The 20,007-nt window shown below is 39.1% G+C and overlaps 1 protein-coding gene across 4 annotated transcripts in view; it reads left to right on the forward strand.

Annotated features, from left to right (window-relative positions):
- The first annotated feature begins 14,235 nt into the window (after positions 1 to 14,235).
- LOC1279930 (dual specificity calcium/calmodulin-dependent 3',5'-cyclic nucleotide phosphodiesterase 1) overlaps positions 14,236 to 20,007 on the forward strand; it is a 275,103-nt gene continuing 269,331 nt past the window's right edge. For 2 of the 4 annotated variants that reach the window (XM_061654076.1, XM_061654083.1), the window contains exon 1: positions 15,413 to 16,211. The gene's annotated coding sequence lies outside the window, so the exon portion shown is untranslated. Of the gene's footprint in view, positions 14,395 to 15,412; positions 16,212 to 20,007 lie in introns of those variants that run through there. The other 2 variants (XM_061654077.1, XM_061654079.1) reach the window with 2 other exon arrangements.

The raw sequence follows: 20,007 nt of genomic DNA on the forward strand, positions 1-20,007 counted from the left end.
CGAGAAACGAGCAAGGAAGAAGGAAAAAAACTCAGCTAGTCACAAGTGCAACACACTCAGGTACAATAAAAATGTAACGAAACATTGTAGAATTATTTAGCGTGTATAAACAGCAAACTGAAACAAAAGGTATGCAATCAGCTGCTCACTCGATTGCGCGGCGCAGTAGTAGCGTGTAAGCGAGCACTAGCGCACCCAGCATAGTAATAGTCACTTAATGCAAGAAAAAAAACAAAGAACGAGGAAAATTGATAATGCAAGAGAAGGATATAAATCGAAGCATTTTGGTGTTTTTGGTTTTTTCATTTACGTGGCATTTATACTATTGTTTTTTTCTTCGTTTTTTTTAGTTCGACAGTTCCTCTCAGGAAACCCACAACGTGTACCGATCGTTGTGTTTAAAATGAGTTGTGGTGTTTGATTTCTATGTTGTGTATGCATTACTTTTTTTGTTGGTTATTGCCACTGCAGCTCTTTCCTGAGACGCAGAGAAAGAGAAAGAACAGGGCGCAAAAGCATACAGGCGAGCGAAAAGGAAAAGGAGCGAAAAGTAAAAGCCACACAAATACATGTTTGCGATTAAGGAAAACAAAATGGGCAAAATTATCTTTAGGTCTTAGAGTACTACTACTTCTACAACAACTACTACTACTACTACTACTACTATCTAGCACGTAGTGTGAAATGACGATATACTTAAAACATTGAAAACGGGAGCTGTACCCATGTTTGTAACAAAGTTGTAAAAAAAGAGAAGGAAGAAGAAACGCGTTACGATATGTTACGATAGGAGTACGAAACACGGCTAGCCCCGTGGTAAAGAGATACGTAAAAGTTATGGTTTGTCAGTTTCAGCGCTACTTTTTGCCATTTGCGTTTTGTTCGGGTATAGAGTCTGTTCTGTTGAATGTGAAACACTGTCGATCTTACAGATCGGGTGTTGACAAGAGATACGAGATACGATAACGGACGGAGGTGAACAGCAGCTGCGCTAAATACACAGTGCAAAACCATAACCACTGATGAGATACGACATACAAGAGATACGGAAGTGAAAAATTCAAAATTCTTCAAAACCAACTGAACAACAACCTTACAAAAACAAAAAAAAAAACAACTCAATCTGCTTCGACTACACAATAATAGTTTGTGTGTGAAAGCCCATTTTAAAACCATACCATACAACGCGTATACTTTTGGAATACTGTTTTTGGATTGCTTTTCGCGTACACCCCATTAATACTGACTTATCTCTACATACCAATGTATACCAAAAACAAAAAACAAACATGCAAAAACCACACAAAGTAGCTATCCTATTTCATACGTGAAGCCATGAAGGCAAAGGATGAAGCAAACAACACTGAAGAACAGGACGATGATAGATAGCGGTGTGTCACTGTGCCGGCAAGGGGACTGCAGTTTGGAGACGAGAGTTTCACTATTGCCGAAGGCAATCATCGATCTAGGCTAATTACACGCTATACACATACACACAGAGAACCATTCGAGGCTAGAAGATACAGGCAGAATGAGGCTTTTCGAAGGAAAAACACAACCTAGAAACTGGTTACACGCGAGAGAGGGCTTTAGTCCGCAATATTGCAGACCTTGCAGCACCTTGTGACACACTGTCCCATCGCAGGATAATAGTAAACCCAAGCAACTGAACCACAAGATGTAAATATGTACGCTCCTCTTCCGTCACGTTTTGCTGTCTTTGCGCAATCAGCCTGCCAGATGCGTCGTGCGCGCGTGTACCTGCTGCGCCAGTGCGACATGCATGCGCGATGCATAGAAGGAATGAGGCGCGCAGAAACAAGAAAACATGATCGGTTGAGCGGGCTAAGATCCCTATACGCAATAAGCTAGTCTAATATAGTTTCTTTCTTTTTCTTCAAATGCTGGCGACTCGCGGGTCGTCAAGCGTGATGTAAAATGAAGTGTGAACGCGGTACGCAATGGGGGAAAGGCAGGTATAAGCTTCTCCTGCGTTCAGAGGGAAAGGGAAGAGTTTGAGGGATGGTTTTGGACAACCGTGTTTGGGTGCAATGGTGTACGGTGGTGGTGGCAATACACTGTAGATTTTCATGGGAACGCCAACCGAAGAGACTGTTATTTATTGTTACCTCAATAGACGTTAATGTGGGACGCGGGTGTGTTTTGTGTGTAATGGCAATGCAATAATGTGTAGGAAGTCTAGCTTGTATTCATGTTTACTATTATTGCCCCATTGTTTTTGTTTATTAAATCGTTTGAGTTAGTATTTCTCCCGTGCTGCGTTGAGTGTCAGACGCACGGGTGCGCTCCTAGGGACACTTGCCGCAAACCAATAGAGTTACAACAAGAACCACCATCACCACCACTTACCGCTCACAAATCACTATTGCCCCGAGCTAGGCAATCTTCTATGCTTTTCCGAATTTTCCCCTGAACCCTGAGCTTTCCTCCTTTCCACATCGGTCCGCGTTTACACCTTCAGAAAGGCCTTAATAAGAGAAATACCGGAACAGTAGTAGCAGTTAAGCACAGTATTCCGAATGTTACATTATTACGTTTATTGATTGTGTGCCGGGTCTGTCCACTGCTTCCCCCCACCATTCTTTATTGCATGCGAGAAGGGGAGGGGAAACGAAATGTTGGAACCGCACAGCACAGATCCGTTTATTTTTCTTCTTCTTCCACGTACCAGAGAGAGAGATTGCAATGTGGTATACCGAACGTAATGTACCGTTAAAGATTATATACACGAAGTAATATAGCAACGAGTAACTGTGAGCTGAATAGTATCACCGTGTGCAGAAAGCAGAAAAGAAGAAAGAGAGAGGAAGCGACGAGTGGCGTAAAACAAATCGATAAATACAGTTTTTTGCAGTTATAAGTTGTCACCTAGTGTGAGCCAACTAAAACAGATAATTTATTTATTTAAATGTTCAGCATACATACATACATAAACTCTTTCGAAAAGAGCCGGAACGTATACAAAGCAAGTAATAGCAGAAACAAACCAACAGGACGCAATAAACAGCGGATCAATGATCTGCAATTGCAACTGCGAAAACGAAATGAAACACAAAACAACAGCAAATCAATAATAAGAATGCAAACAAAAACCAAGCCAGCTCGAGAACAAGCACTATTTACAGTTGATCACAACCATAGCAAATATACAACAGGTAGCAGAGAAAGATAGGAACCAAGATCACAGGACACAGGATAGCAATACAAAACCAGTACCCTTTTACAGTACTGGGCACGACAGCGTTCGCGTTCTGGTAAACGTACCCCGAAGCGCGTTTGAAAATTGGTTTATAATACAATTATTTGCCGTTATGTTATGTGTTACTTGCCTCACACCAAGCCCGTTAGTTGAAGGGTAACACAGCAGGACTTAAAAGAAATACCTTCAGACACACACATACGTGAAAACGGGGAAAAGGAATGAACGAAGATCAGACAGTTTGACGATGAAGCAGCGAAATGGTAAGCGAGAAGTCATAGCGAGATTCTTGCATTGATCGTACCATCTCTTTTTGTTGTTGTTGCAAACTCACATGGCATTGGGTGTAACAATTAGCATGCAAGTAGCGTTTGAAAAGGGCGTATCGATTTGCTCGAAAGAAGATCTGAACCGGTTTTGGCCGCACGACCACAAAAAATAGTTGTGTAAAACTCATACATTTATTCTGCAGGGAAGCTTTCTTTTTATTCGAATGAACACTATCAGGCCCTCCCCCCTTTAACTAACTACTACTACTAGCTCCATAAAGTCGTCCATATCAATAGTCGCGGAGGGGAAAGGTTGCCCAAGCCCAAGCCCTTCGTGCAAACATTTGCAAACAGACCAATTTTGGTTTACGGTACCTCATTTCATTTTAATAGTGTTGTAAGCAAAAGCCATTGATTGCGATTCGCATCAAACGCAAAACAGAAGGAAACGATTATCACGAGACCGATGTGAATGATTTGTGGCCGGCGTGGCGTTCCCGCGTGGCGACCCAAGACCACACAAACACAGAATCCCACCGTTTTAACATTTAACGTAACAACGCCTAGCTTTTAACCTAAAACTAGTTTAAACATCTACAACACCACCACCCAACCTTCCCATTTTCTGTTTTCATGAAGCGCATTCAAGGCAGAGTATGTTCAACATCTGTATCATTTTCTCGCTTTAAGCTTTATCCTCCCCAGTTGTTTGATGAATATTTTTTCTTTCTTATAAAATTCCACTCTTTTCGTATCGATTGCTACCTACAAACAGCACATTTTGCTAGCGAATATACACATCCAACACGAATTACGATTGGAAGTTGCAATGCATAAAGGCCCTACCAACCATCAAAACATTTCGGCTAAATATATATAATTTTGACAAAATTTAAGTATAGCAAACTCCAACTAAACGCTAACCGTGGTCGGGCTGTGGTCGAGCTTGAAGTAAAGCTCCAATCCAATCGTGTGCGCCACGGTGCGGGAGTATCCTTTTTTAGTTTCGATAACGTTGGGTTAAAAAATATTGGTTTTGGGTTTTTGGTTCTAAAAACATTGATATAAATTGCAGTAAAAATGAAAATTAATTATAATTCACACAGAAAAAAAGATATGAAAGTAAGAGAAGAAACTTCAAGTGGGAAGACATAAGATGCAAACAGAAAATAGAACCACAAAAAAACGGAGAACAATGAAGTACGAAGAAGAAACACACCGATAACGAGAAAAAGAAAATGAAAGAGAAAAGTATAAATGAAATAGAGAGAGAGAGAGCAACAACATATGAGAATCGATGTCAAACATCGTCAGGAGTGGTGTTCAGCAGTGCAGTAAGCAAAACACTCCAACATGGTTACCAACTTAGTATCGCTGCGATTGCGCGACGATGGCGACGGCATCCGTTGGATGTTTGTTAATAATATTTTATTTTAAGCTTTCTTTACGCGGCCACCAGAAGAACGGAAAAGAAATACAAGCTGGATAGAAACCCTATTGCAGGGAATATGGTTCAGTGCGCGCCGGTGCTTCTTGTATAAAGTGTAATGCATAGACAAGGCAATATACAACAGTACGAACGACAATCGGTACTGCGTTGTGCACTTTCATATTACCTTTAGTGCTACACCTTGGTTATTATTATTATTAATATTATTATTATTATTATCATTATTATTGATACTATTGGTTCGTTTTAAGTTAGCATTACTCTGTACAATTGGTTTAAAACGACGGGTATATTGTTTAGTTATTTCCTCTCTTCATAAGCATAATAGTGTTGTACCGCTACACGTAAGTCAGTAAGCATCTGATAAAAAATGTGTTTAAGTTGTAAAAAGAAACATGGAGGATACAAAGCCGGATTATTCACTATCGAGAAGCGAAAGTGCGAAGCTTACAAACAACTAAAATAACACACGAAAAGGGGGGAATACTTTTTTTTTGTCCGCTTTGTACAACAATGAGGAATAATAATCAGCAAAAAAAGTGAATCACACAATGAGAGCCAAGTTTATAACGTTATGAAAAGAGCAAGATTTAATTGAAAAGCTGCTGATACGAATAAAACTCAATTTTTCGTACATTATTATGTTCTTTCTTTATTATTTATGTTTTTCTTTTCTGGTATGTTTCATTTTGTTCGTCCTCTATGATACGTTCACGGTGTGTAACGGTTATGAGTAGATGACATTTTCTTTTTCCTCGTTATCTGGTTATATGTTTTTGCTATATTTTATCGTTATTTTTGCGGTAAGTATGTTTCGTTATTTTATTTCTTTGATTTTTTTCTTTTCCTTTTAGTTTTAGCTTTTGTAATATCACTTATGTTTAAAACCTCCTGATCGTGTTTGATATCGAAGTTACATGTGTTGCTCAACAAGAAATAATAACATCCAAACGAAACTGTGTTTCTTGAAGAGTATTGCTTAATTTTGCATTATTCCTTACTGAAATTGCAAGAAATGAACGAATTCTCTAATAAAGTGCAAACCGTCCAATGCCCAATTTAACAAAAAAAAAAAAATGAAAGCACAATAATTAAAAATTAAACAAAAGAACAAGCAATGCATCGTAACAGTTTCGTTTTAAAATATACTTCATTTTTTGAGCTATGTTTCGTGCATACCACACTAATTCCATCCCTTCGTTACTATGATGTAGTAAAGTGCGAGCAAACCAGTACAGAATTCATTTCCAAACATAATATACAAATCAGAGCAAAGTGGATACAGAGCCCCGAAAATTGATTTTCTTAAATATAACTCACTCAAAATTGTAAACCTAAATCTTATCTTTAGAGAGCGAAACCAAACAAAAACCCTATAAATATGAATATAAATATCTAAAGAGTAAGTTTTTGGCACGTTTCTTACTCTAACTGGAGTCGAGAGAGACATAGAGAGAAAAAAAGAGGAACAGAAAATAAAATCGATAAACTTTAGGCATGTGTAACAGTGGCATTAGGTGTATACTTGTGGAATGGACTTTAAATTTCACCCTTTAATCTAGCATGTGTTGAATGTGCACACCGAAACACAGAAGTAGCAACCAATATTCAGTAAGAAAGTGTGCGTATATTGAAGGAATCAAAAGCTGACAGTACACAAAGATCCCACAAAAGGACATAAATGCGTAGTATTTGGTGTAGCGAGCGTGTGGTGCAATTTTGGATTAAAATTTTAATTTATATCGTACTATTAGAACGTGCGGCATTTTTAGGCAACTAGCGTATATATTTGACGGATAAAGTAAAGTAGATGTGAAAATTTAAAATTAAAACAAGACAAAACAACTTAAAGCAACTAATATGAGCATAAGCGGGGAGAGCGCGAACAGATCGATCCGCTCTTAGGTGAGCGAGATTGTGCAAAAACAAAAATCTCTTGACAAGCTATACCATTACAAAGATAAAATGTATTCTACGATTTAAAAAAAAACAACACGAACACAGCCGGAGCTTCTTTAAAGAGGTGTGGCCCCTTCAGCACGAGGGGTATAACGCTGTAGAAAATACGAATATAAGACCAGTCAGTGTTAATTATCCCTCGTTTGGGCGGCATACCGCTAGCGATACGATGAGTGGATTAAAAATTATATACCTATATATGATATATATATACACACACAAAACACACATACTTCACGAGAGATACGATCAGAAATATGTTAAGAACCTGTAGAGCAGCAAGCTGAACAGGGGGGAGCGTTAACCAGGCTCTGGGAAACCCCTTTACGAGCGGTTCATGAAATTTGATGGTGAATAGTTCAAAATTCGTGGCGGTATACCAGAATATATATAAAATATAAGCGTACTAGCGTAACGATACACTTTTAGAGTGGAAGGATCAAAATTCAAAATTTGCATCGTGTGTATTTGTGCAAAAGTCGTGTGAGTTACAAAAATCTAGCGAGTGCAGGAAACTAGAGAGGTAGAGCAAGAGAGAAATTAAGAAAAGGACGATGATGTATTTAAAAATTATTCCCTAGATGTTTCGGTGTAGTTATAAAATCAGTGGGCAATCAGTGAATAGAAAGATCTTCACACAAAACTAAACACACATACATACACACACATTCACATACCAGCTCTCCTTCGTCCTAGTTTGGATGTACCATTCGGATTCCTCACATGGAAAGGAAACCACATCTCATGTAGTCTATGGACACGATCACATACACAATGCATATTTGTATGTTTGCTCCAAAATACTTACAACACGTAGAAAAATAAAATAATACACACCACAAACACTCCAAAACAAGGAAACGGAGAAGGCAAGCATGTAAACATAATGTTATTTGCTGCTAAAATGGCACCATAATCGAATACAAAAAGTACAAACTTGTTTAGAAACAAACAAAGGATGCTAGTAGTTGAAGAAGATCATTTTCAAATGCAAAGAAGAAGAAAAAAACAAACGCGGATATATTAAGATAAAGTGAAAAACCAATAAGGAAACGCAAAAAAGGACACATTATGAACAGTAAATCAATCGAACAACAAGCAAGTGTTGCAAGAAGAAGAAATGGTAACAAAAAAGAAAATCAAAAACAAAGCAGCGACTATGCAATATAGTCATAGTAACCCGAAAACATGTCAACCACTTTCACTAATCACTCTTCACCTACAACGATCTACTGCAGTATGCATACGAGAGTAAAAACAAACCCGGAAAATAGTTCAAAATCTTTAAGGAAAAAAAATACACATACACATACGTTTCGGAAGTACAAAATTTCAGGGTTCAAATTAAGAGAAATAAAAATGAGAAGAAACAAAATAACAACATTAGCCAGTAAATGATGCAGTCAAAGAGATGATTAAAATATTAGATGAAAACAAAAATACAAACGAAAGGAAAAGTTCAAGTACTGTTACAGAAAAAAAACAAACAAACAAAACAAAACGTATGAAGCTATAGTGTATGACAGGTGAGAAAAGAGGCACTTACAAGAGTAAACCGACAAAGTACATTTACCTTAAGTGTAAGTTAACGTGTAATTAACGGTGAGTAACAAGTGAATACATACAAAACAAAACCTGATAAACTGTAAAATTGCTGTTTGGAGAGTATGCAAAAAAAAAGACAAAACAAAAAGGCAACAAATATTGCAAGCATCGAGCAAATGTTGAGAGTGATACTGTGAAAGTGGTGTAGAAAAGTTATAGACGAAAAAACTTCGTATCAAACGTAGATGTGTGAAGAATAGATGTGTGAGGAACCGAAATGGAGGAAGAGGAAAGGAAACTCTGAGCAAAACAATGTAAAGAAATAAAGTATGCATGGAGCAGATGAATGAAGTGAATGGCTAAGGAGAAGCAAAAAGCAAAACTGTAAACAGCCTCGACAAAAATAAGCAAAAAAGAAAACAAAATGCAAGAAAAGTAAATCACATACGTAAGATGTAACGTTTAGAAATTTTCAACCTTTGGTAGAAGAAGCAAGTGTGTTTAGTTGGTACTATATATTTTGAAACGAGAAAGAAGAAAACGACCGCAGAAGCTGTAACAAAAGAAGAAGAAAAGTAACTCTCTCACTCACAAAGGCACACGCACATGTACACACATACACACAAAAAAACAAGGAAGAAGAACATGTTTGGACAAAAAAATGACATGAGAATATTAGGACACGCTAGATCTAGAGAAAAGATAAGAAGGAATAAGCACAAATAGCATCCAAGACGATAAGAGAAATGAGCTGGAAGTGATTTGGATACGTTTTGATCATTGTTCGGAAGCAGACTTTGGTTTCGGAACACTATCACCATCAAATCGTGCAACAAAAAACCAACAACAGCCCACAATGAAGATCATCCCCAGTAAAAGAAGGCAACAGCGAGCTGTTGTACATTTCTGATTTAGCTTCACCATCGTAAAGCATATGCTCATATCTTGTTTGTTTGGGTTTTGCAAAAGAAAAAGTTCTTCAAAAGTCAAAATTGTTTGTAAAAGCACCGAAAATGCGCATCACTTCCGAGAGCTGGATCTGAGAGTGTGGAAACAGTTTCATTTCAACCAACAACCCAAAGCAAAGGTCAAAGGTCACAAGATACGAACCACAAAAAGAACGCGTGGACAGAAAAATGGAAATGGTACGAGCGATACGAAATCAATATACGCAGAATATCTCTCTGACAACCCTGCCTCATCCACCCAAACTTAACTCCCTTTCTTTTGTGCTGAAGGTTCTGCGTTACCGACAGTATGGGAATATTGTTATTCCAACGGAAAATGTTTTGTTATTCCATTTCACATGCAAGCTAACGCAACAGTTTAAGTTCATTTGCGCTTACAATACGATTTAACAGTTGGTTTGTGAGCTACGTATGTTTTGCGCCGGTGGCTCAGTGGAAGCAGAACAGCAAAAAGCTTCCCTCCCTCCCCCAACGCCCATTCGAACCATCACCACCGGTACTGCTGGAATACAGAATCAATAAGTATACTCAACATTTTTCTCTGTATACGAAACGTAATCAATATATTTCATATTGGAGCACACCTCTCGGGCCTTACGTTGACGTTGAAACATGTGTAAACGATGCGTAATCAAGCGCAAAACCAAGATGTGGCATACCGTGGCCCACGATGGTCTCTAATGGTGATGGTTCTGATTAAGAATATTTGTTTAAAAATAGATTACTTTAAACATTTTTAGTTTCGAATATTGTAAATTAACTTAAATTATATATCATTAAACTCTGTTCCATCTGTTATCACCCCTTTTTGCCCCTGCACTCCACAAACCAACTGTTCAAACAGCTGTGAATGAGAATTATTATTAAATAATAGATTGTATCTGTGATTTTAAATACAATGTAATTAAATTAATCGAAGAAAGCGAGAGAAAGGAGTAAGCAAACAAACACACAACACATCAACAATACTGATCGCATCACACAAGAGGGGTTGAGGAGAATCAGAAATAAACAGCAAACATGGAAACGAAAATACTCGAACATGAGAGTGGTAAAGAACGTTATTATTTGCTGAACCTTGCACTACGCATGAAAGCAAGTAAACGATGTATGTGTGTGTGAGGGAGAGAGACAGAGTAATAAAGAAAAAGAGCGAAAGATAAAGAAAGAGAGGATGAGAGAGTGAATAATATGAGTAAAGAATATAAAACAAACAGACGGAGGAAAAAAACACTTTCAGTTCACTGCTTCAGTACAGCGCTGTACGATTGCGTTTCGGAAAAAACAGTAGCAAAAAGAAAAACAAACCCTAAATTATTGTCTTTGGAAGCTTATTCACAACTTATTGTACTTCTTAAAAAATGGAATGCTGTTTTTCGAAATAGGTAAGGGGCAGGCTCCCATCAACAGGCTTGCCACCATTTCGAAAAACAAGAATGAAACACTCAAAACAACTTAAAATTACTACTTATTTAGATGCTATCAATGAAAACTACTAAAAAGAAATGAAAAAATGGGGGCGTAAGAACAGCTGTGGGCAGAGGAAGGCGTAGAATTATGTGTAAATTTCAAGCAAAATTCACCAATCTTTGGATTAATCTAAATCTTAGTTTCGCGTGTGTATGTTTGAAAAACCTTCAAAGCAAATCCGTGCATCCCACCGGTGTGTTATGTGGCAGAAGCAACAACAAAAAAAACCTAACCAACGGTACACATGAACGGATACGCTTTGAAGCGAATGTAAAATAATTTTGGCATAAAAAATGAAGAAAAAAAAACCCTTTTTGGTAGCAAAACACACATACACTCCCCAGCACAACTACTTCTAGCTACAAAACCCAAATGGAATGTACTAAGGATGCAAAAAACAAGAACAAAACCAACAAAAATCACAAAAAACACTATCGAAAGACACAGGAGGAAGAAGTGAATAAAACTAATGAAGAGAAATGACAGAAGTGAAGAGAGAGAAAGATAGAGGCAAAAAAATAAAACACCTACGTACAGTACAGTGCGGAAGAGGGAAGAGCGGTTGGAAAGAAAACCAAAAAAATAGAAAAAACAAAAACAAACAAAGAAAAACCTACAAAAAAGATGAAACCCGTGGCACTAGTGGCCAGCGGAACAAAACCAGAGTGTAACAAGTGAGACAAAAGCAAAGGAGGTAGTAAGTAATGGAGAAAGTCGTACCAGTGGATGGAACAACAGAAACACACTACAATATGATAATTTATATATAAATATTATATAAATAAAATTAATTTGTTGCTAATTTTGTTGTGTTGTGGGTCGTGAAATGAAATATCACATTTAAAGGACATCGCAAATGATTTTTTTGTTTTTTTTTGTTTTTGCTGTGAACCTCTCATGTGATTTAGTTTGTATACCTTTTCGATTTACTCCTACATTGACTTTCGCTTATCCTCGACGTTGGAACGCGTTGCATGTGGTTTTAATCATATTATAAAAAAAAAAAATCATAGGGTTAACTAGCCCAACATCTTAAAACTCATCTCTGATCGTCGATGCAAGAGTGTTCTTCAACTTGCCTTATTGCTGAATGAGATACACGTGCATGTTGGACACTCTCATCTTCCACTGTAGCCTGTTTGTGTAATTGTAAATGTAGCTGATTCTGATCTAGTACACCTTAAAATTGATGAACAGCCAGCATTTATGGTTGTCATAGAGCTGTGTAGAATATCTTTTGAGATTTTTGTCAGTTCCAAAACCTAACAATATAACCTACAGTAAGTGTTCACTAACTAGATGTTTTTTTAAACTGAAATGCTTTTTAACTGGATGTTCATTACAAAGTCCATGAAAGAGAACAGGTCGAAACGTTTAGAGGAATTTGACAGCCATGGTACATTTTTGACAGTAAAATTAACCATTGTTTATGGTCGTTGCTATGGAGCGAAAGGGAGTCTTTTTTACTATTTTAGACTCATTGTTTGCTCCTAATTACATAATTTATTTGCTCTATGACTGATTTAATTCAAGGATATATTTTATCATTTGTTTTCGGAGTATAAGCAAAGAACGGTATTCATATTGTATAAACGTGTGTGTCGATTGAATGTTGCATGTTATTGTCAGTGTTTAGTTAAAAATTAATAGGACTTCTTTTTCCATTTGGAACGTATACTGTGCTGTTTTATGACTAATGTGACTGTTAAGTTGTTTAATGACCGTTGCAAACGGTAGTGAATCGTGGTCATGGAATGGCAAACAATCAAAAAGGTTATCTATGATTCTGAATGCAGATTACACTACAATTACTTATCCTTTTTTTCTCCTTACAAAAGTAAAGTAAAAACATCCCAATTTAGCGGACACGTTCGAGCATTTATCAAACAACTTAACGATCGAGAGATAATTAGCTACGTATTTTTGAATACTGTCATACTGTTAACTCACCATACAAAATACCATACAGTTGGGTTCAAGCCCCGAATGGACCGTTCCCCCATACGTAGACTATCCTGCTCTGGTAATAAATAAGTCACTAAAAGCCAAGCCAAACAATGATACAGACAGGCCTTGACCGAAAACGGTAGCTGTGTCAAAGAAGAAGAAAAAGAACTCACCATACAAAAGAAGCTTCCGAAACATCCACCACACCATGAACACGATCTTTTCTTTGAGATACAATCACGTCACACCCTTTGTTCATATATATTGAATATTTGTTCAGAACAGTTCCTAATTTTTAGCACACACAACTTTTCCTCCATTGCTTTAATGTTGCTGGCGTTAATTTGAAAAAAGATGGCATCACAAATTTGTAGATGCTACAGTTACCACCAACATTTTCCTTCTGGGGCATCCTTCGGGTGAAAAATGAAAAATTATTTCGTTTGAGGTTAACAACAAAAATCCACAGTTTTCCAAAAATCACTGACTATTTTTGCTTAAAATGCACACTTTACATACAAATGAATACACTCCTGTATGGTTTCTTCGCAAGCACACAAAATGTAAAAGAATACTGACGTGATTAACCGATGGTTACTGGATGGCTCATGCCGCTTCTCGTGTATGGAGGATATCTGTTTTACGTGACATACTATGATCTGGAAATGCTGTTAGTTATTTATTTTTGATCGTTCAAATTATTCATCCCATCGTCATGTATCGTCTACATCTGAGTGTTTTCGTTCTGTTACTAAAATATTTATTTGATTAGATATTAAAATGTAACCTAACATAATCTTCTCACTCATTGCGACCAGCTTTTTGGTCGCGGGTGTATTCGAATGCTGCCACCACCTTCTTCCAGCCCCACGGTATTTGATATTTGTATCGCCTGTGACGCTCTGCACCAGAACAGCTGGTGTGATAGCGTGCACACTTCGCATTTTCCAGCACCATTGCTAGGCAACCGGAGAGAGAGAATCGAAGAGAATAGTAGCGATAGGCAAAAGTAAAAGGGACACAAACACACCAAAAGAGAGCAGTGGCTTCATTTTCCAAAGCGATGGAGTCGTTTCCAGTTGAGAAAAAGGTGAGAGAAAATACCTCAGCGAGGATGTACCGCTGTTTGATTGCAGATTTGGAGAACATGATGGCTTTCTCCATAACGTCAGCTGGAAGCGACGACACAACAAAAAACGGGATACAACTTTCAAGGGTTCGTTTTCCCCGCCATGGTTTGCTCCAAGATTTTCTCCAAAACCGTTTCCCTCTCACGCTCTCACGTTCTCTCCCTCTCTCGGTCTATTGGCGGGTCGTCCTGCCTCTCGCGCTGTTTGGCATTGAGCCATTACTCAGCGAAACCATGACCCACGGTGTGTTTGGCTGGCTGAATGGAGCGCCAGTTCAAACTTGACCGCGTATCCTTACGGTAGGGGTGTCCGATTCCTGTGTGCTCACTGCAGCGAAAGCTGCACCGTACTGGGACGACGCGCGCGCGCCATCCTAACGTGTCGTGATCGAGCGCCAACGAGATCGTGCTTGTGTGCAGGATACGCATACCGTGTGGTTTGTTTTATATTCTCCAACTGTTCTAATAGATCGTTAAAACGTGTCCTTTAGTGTCCTCCACACCCTCATCTCATCTCTACAGCTGGCTGGATATTTATTTAGACTTCAATTAGACTTCGATCCCGAGTGCGACGTCTTAACGCGAGAGCGCTTCAAGTACACATGAAGCCCTTCCCCCGTGCCTGGGGCTGTCTCAAACGATGTATTTATATGCACATAACTCCCCCCAGCAACGGGATGCAGGAAAACGGATATCCTTTCTTCTCCTTTTCCTTCTCGTACGCTTCCCGTCCTCTGGCGTGGTCCTCAGTGGGGAAAGGTTTTTTGGTTATTGTTCTCGGCACGGAATCTACTAGTTCAGTAGCGTCCCGGAATAGTTTCGTTACATTGCACTTCCCTGCTAGCCTCTGGCCGTTTTGTTCCCTGCTCTCCTGTGCCCTCGAACCGCTCGGAAAGCATAACAAACATGCCCCTTTTGGTAGAGCGATAGGGCGAACAAGAAAGGAACGTTGAAAGCTTTCACCCAGCATTTGAAACAGTTCCAGACGCCAGGGCCATTGAGATGATCCGCCCCGGAAGGTGGTGGTTTCATTTTTCACATACTTCTTGCCCATATCCCTTGTATTCTGGTGTGGCTTTTTTTTGGTTTTTCTTTTCGCAAGCTGCCTCTATCCGTCGCTGGTGATTTTCGATAAACCTAACGAACCTTTTTGCTTCGCTAGAGCTGCCTTTCCTTCATTTACTCAATGTCCTTTCCAAGTGTGTGTTTTTTCTTCACTTTTTCGTTTCTTCTCCCTTGGGACCGTTGTTGTACCTTTTGAAAAGTGCACCAGTGACACGGTTGAGTGCAGTTTAGGGGAAAAAAGGGAGTGAAAATGATTGGTGAGATGTTGGTGAGAGTGGAAGAATAATGGTGGTAAAGTGTTTTTAAAGTAAAATAATCCGCTGTGAGAAGCAATTTGTTAGCATTTGGGTGCATAAAGTGTGTAATAAAAAGCATTTTTTTTATTTGGCCTAAGGAAGATTAAGTGAAAAGTTAAGATGTAGTTAAAGGAATCAAATATTATTCACATAAAAAAGCAAAGTGTTGCAATGTTGGTGAAGTGAAAGTTCAATAAAAGAGTTACGCACTACTCTTACTCTAAATGCCGTTTCCAATCTATAAGTAAAGAGAAAGCTTCATTCCAATCCAACGTGGAAGTGCAAATCCGCCTTTTAAATGAAACATATTTTCCACCTTTCGTGCAGGGATTAGAAGGGAAGGCAAATCCTAATCCGAAAACCTGGGTTGATTTACGCTACGAGCTCCAAAAACCAACCCCAAAATTGGTGCTTTTGCGGTTATTCAGTGTCCTGCATATATGAGTGTGTGTATGTGTTTTTGTGTGCTTTAGTGTCCCCAGTGTGTCTCTCCGTGTGTGTGTGTGTGCGCGCCGTTTACCGTGTTTAAGGGTGACCACAATCGCATTCGATCTCACACCCTTGGGAAAGGAATTTCGGGCGAAAAGGTGAAGATTTAAACCAACTCACTGTTTGGAGTCGCTCGCTGCGAAAGTCCTGCCCAGTCCCAGGAAAGGTGTACGATTCGCATACCTTCTCCCCTCCCCGCTAGCAGTGTAGCAGCATACCTTCACGCATACCTTTTGCGCGACGAGCCAACAACGAACCGAAAGAGAGAGAAAGAAATAAAAGCCCCGGCAAAGAAAGATTCCAACCTGCCAGCGAGATCCAGCGAACGGTTCCAAAAAAAAAGGGGGTACGAAAGGATTTATTTTCGAAATTGAAAAACCGGACACACACAATCCCACGATTAGGTAAGCTCATTTATTGAGATGTTATAGCGTGTGTGGGGAGGAGAAGGAGCTTTATAAATTCAAACCCCTTGCCGAACACCGAACACCCGGGAAGATTCAACGTACAAAAATACCCTTTGACCCCCTTTTTAGAAGAAAGAAGAAAAAAAAGCACGGGGAAAACCTGGCCCCTCCCGAATGGTCTGTTTGGTGTCAGCTGCTCGGTTGCTGCTACCCTTTTTGCCGGCAGGGGTACGGGTGTAAAAAAGTATATTCCAGTTAGTTCCCGCTCCAACTGTGGGTAAAGAAACAACAAACGATCGCAAAAAACCCCATCTCTATGCATATGACCCACTGGGGAAGGAGCAAGAGCTTTCACTGGAATGAAGGACGGAAGCTCATAGGATTGCTTGCTATGTCTCCGTTCGTGTGTTTGTATGTGTGTGTGTGGGTATTTTATGATACAATTTGTCCCATGTTTTTGATGGGAAGATTCGTATGTGTGTGAGTGCAATGTATGTATGAGGCAGAGGTGCACTTCGTTGGAATGGAGTTTGTGACTTTTTTCTTTGGTTTCGTTTGTAATATGCTCTCAACTCCAGAGCCGTATGAATATTTGAGTAACAGTCTTGCAATGCTGCTTGCTTTTTTTTCCTTTTTCCCTCTCCGCGATGTGGTCACTTGTGTCCGTTTCTCGTGTGCGTGTGTGTGTGTGTGTTTGTGTATCTGTCCGTGACAAGCAATCGGTGAGCACTGACACTGACCGAGCATGACGTTCCCGCAGGGACAATTTAATCCTTTCAATCGTAATTTCCACCCGCCACGATTGCCGTCCACGTTGCTCCACGTTGCTTCACGAAAGCGCACAGAAAGATGGGAAGCATGAGCATGTGTACACATTTTTCAACAATAAAAACAGAACCAGTTTGCCCGGACTGATTAGATGCACGGGCAAGCCGCTCACCTGGTACGGAACCAGCCAAGTTGTGGCGTGTGCCGTAGCTCAAATCCAGCGTCCGAGGGTATTATGGACCACTAAACAAGTTTATGGCGCATCGTTAGCCGGCACGGTTCGTCCTGGGCATGGGTAGTAATGGGTAGTGAAAGATAATTGCAAAATAGTTTTACAATCCACCCAGAATCTCTGTGGCCGAGGGGAGTGCTTTCGATTGCTGCTTTTATTTTACGAACCACCCAGGAACCGGGACCAATGCCGGGATGTACCGTACCGTGTGCAAGAGCTTAGCAAATACGGGATACAATCTTGGACCATTGGGAGCTGTACTGGAGAAGTAAACCGCACCAAAACTGTATAAGTACATAAAAGACTTTCCTCTTTCCATTGGTTGTGACACGGTACTTTTTTTTGGTTTGGGGGGCTATGGTCGGTCAGTCAAAGGAAATGCAATTTTGTTGCAGCTTCACTTTCTTTGCGATGGGAAAAAGGCACGGGCGAATAAGCGAAAAACCACTACAAAATTGAAATCGGGTTGGGTTAAGCCCGCAACAAAGCTTGGGGAAGAGAGCGTATGGCTTGGGCACGCTAGCAGCATTAGATTAAGGAGGATATTAAAGTTTTACTAGCCGCACTTTACTTACTCTGCCCGGAGAATCGGGAGGAAATCTTGAGGGAAAGTCTACCGAACAGAAAGCAACAGCTCCAGTGTGGAGCGTGCAGCGTGATACTATTGTTGTACTTTACCCTTTACTTTTACGACCACTCGGCATGGCAGTGGTGCAAATACGGCCCCACACTACATTGTAGTTGGATTGTTGGTACACAATTTGTATCTGTTTTATGCATTGGCAAAACTGCAAAGCATATTTGGATTAAGATTTGTGCTAGGTCTTGCTCCGGATTTGAAGGCTATTTCGCAGTCACAACAACAATAACACACTTTTATTCAAAGTTTTCTAGTTTGGCACAGTTATTTATAGATTCAATTATAATTTTTATATATAAAAATCCGTAGATGGTGTAACATATCCATCAGAAATCAGAAATCCATCCAAATTTCGTGCAAATTTGATTTTCTATTACTGCTCATGAAATGAAGAAAATAAGCTTTTACGACATTGCATACCTTCAGGGGTTTTGCTACTATTTGCATACCGAAAGGCGTTTTACAGGGTTTGCTGTCATGATCAAAGGTTCGATTCGAGAGACAATTTGAACTTCGCATAACTTTTTCCCTTACCCATAAATATTTGATAATATAGAAATGCTTCAGAGACTACAATGGAGCTTTCTTATCAAACGTAATATAAAATTGGCATATCAAATGCAAGATATTGATTTTTTTAAATTGGCTTTTTAAAATTATTTTTTATTTGATTTTATTTGAAAGTTTTTGGAATATCCAGTAAGATGAAGTGAATGAAAACCAATTAAAGAGGATAAAAGCCCATTGTGTGTAAAATTTTTCAAAAATTGGTATGTCTAGGACAACATTTTTACCTCAGTCATAGTCGAAGGCAACAGTGTTTCAATGATTATTTTAATAACAGCGAAAATATTATATTGTAATGCGATGATCGTACAACTGTACTTCGAGTACCGTCGCGGTAGGTCAGTTTTTACTGACATGAGCCGAGGTGGATTAAAAACATCGATCGAGCGGACTTTTCAACACTTGATCGTCCAGGCGATCATAGAAACCTTTAGGAGGTTTCCCTTACTGGAAACGTTGGAGTTTAGAAGCCTTACCTAGGGAAGGGGGACATAACCAAACTCTTGAAATAAGTTGGAAGGCGAAGTTTTTTGGGCAGCGTAATGTCCTATCTTGACAGTCCGAACGAATCTGACTTGCCATGATCGGAGTTGGTTTTATTTATACTCAAAAGAAGTTAAGGGTTTCTCACAATTGGTTCCGGGTTGTATGTTGGAAAGTTATTGTTTTTACTCAGCTAGTTATTGTCTTTTGTTGACAAGAACGATGGTTCTTGTCACTAAGTTCCTGTTTTGGGTTTAATGCATATACTTTTCCTGCTTTGGGTTACATGCTGTTCCTGCTTATGTTGTGCGTTTCGGTTGTTTTTGATAAGTGTGTCACGTCTGTTATTTGTTTGAATGGTCGGCCTGAACTCTTCCGGTTGCGGTGCTATGGTATGATCTGATTTACTGAATGTGTTATAATGAATGTGTTACAATGGTGTGGTTTGGCTTTCCAAAGTGTGTTACAATGTGTCTATAGCTGATAGTGTGTATTATAATAAGTTGTGTATATTAGATATGCTACAATATTTATTTGAGAGATTATATTTCTTTGAGAATACATCAACATTCTCTCTCAGGCCAAATACAACTTTTGAAAGGATTTGTTAGCAAATACATTAAGGCCGTGGGACATTGCCCGTACTCGCTAGTGTAATTTCGATTTTCACTAGCGCATCTGGTGCAAGCATCTCATCAAGTTTCGATCAGACTATCTGTATGTATAAATGTTTATCAACGTTCATAAATTGCAACAAATTAGACAGTTAAGTGTTGTTGTTGGATAAATCGTCATTCATACAAAGCGCTGGGTAACATTTCTCTCCATCTTCCAATATGTATCCATCATTGGGTGAAATTATAGCCTCCTCGACCCAAAATACTTTTTGCCATATAAATTACACTAGCCTCTAGCTTCCACCCACCGCCGCTAGATGGCGTGCACGTTTACAAAAATTACACTAGCGAGTACGGACAATATCTCCCGGCTTTTAGACAATTTTCGATAATTGTGATCGAACATTAGTTTGATTAGAACTCACCCTGTTTCGGTAAACATAAATTTACTGTTTGTTAATAAGATATAGCAACAAATGTTCTTAC

Source organism: Anopheles gambiae, chromosome 3 (genome assembly GCF_943734735.2).
Source record: "Anopheles gambiae chromosome 3, idAnoGambNW_F1_1, whole genome shotgun sequence".
Taxonomy (NCBI): domain Eukaryota; kingdom Metazoa; phylum Arthropoda; class Insecta; order Diptera; family Culicidae; genus Anopheles; species Anopheles gambiae.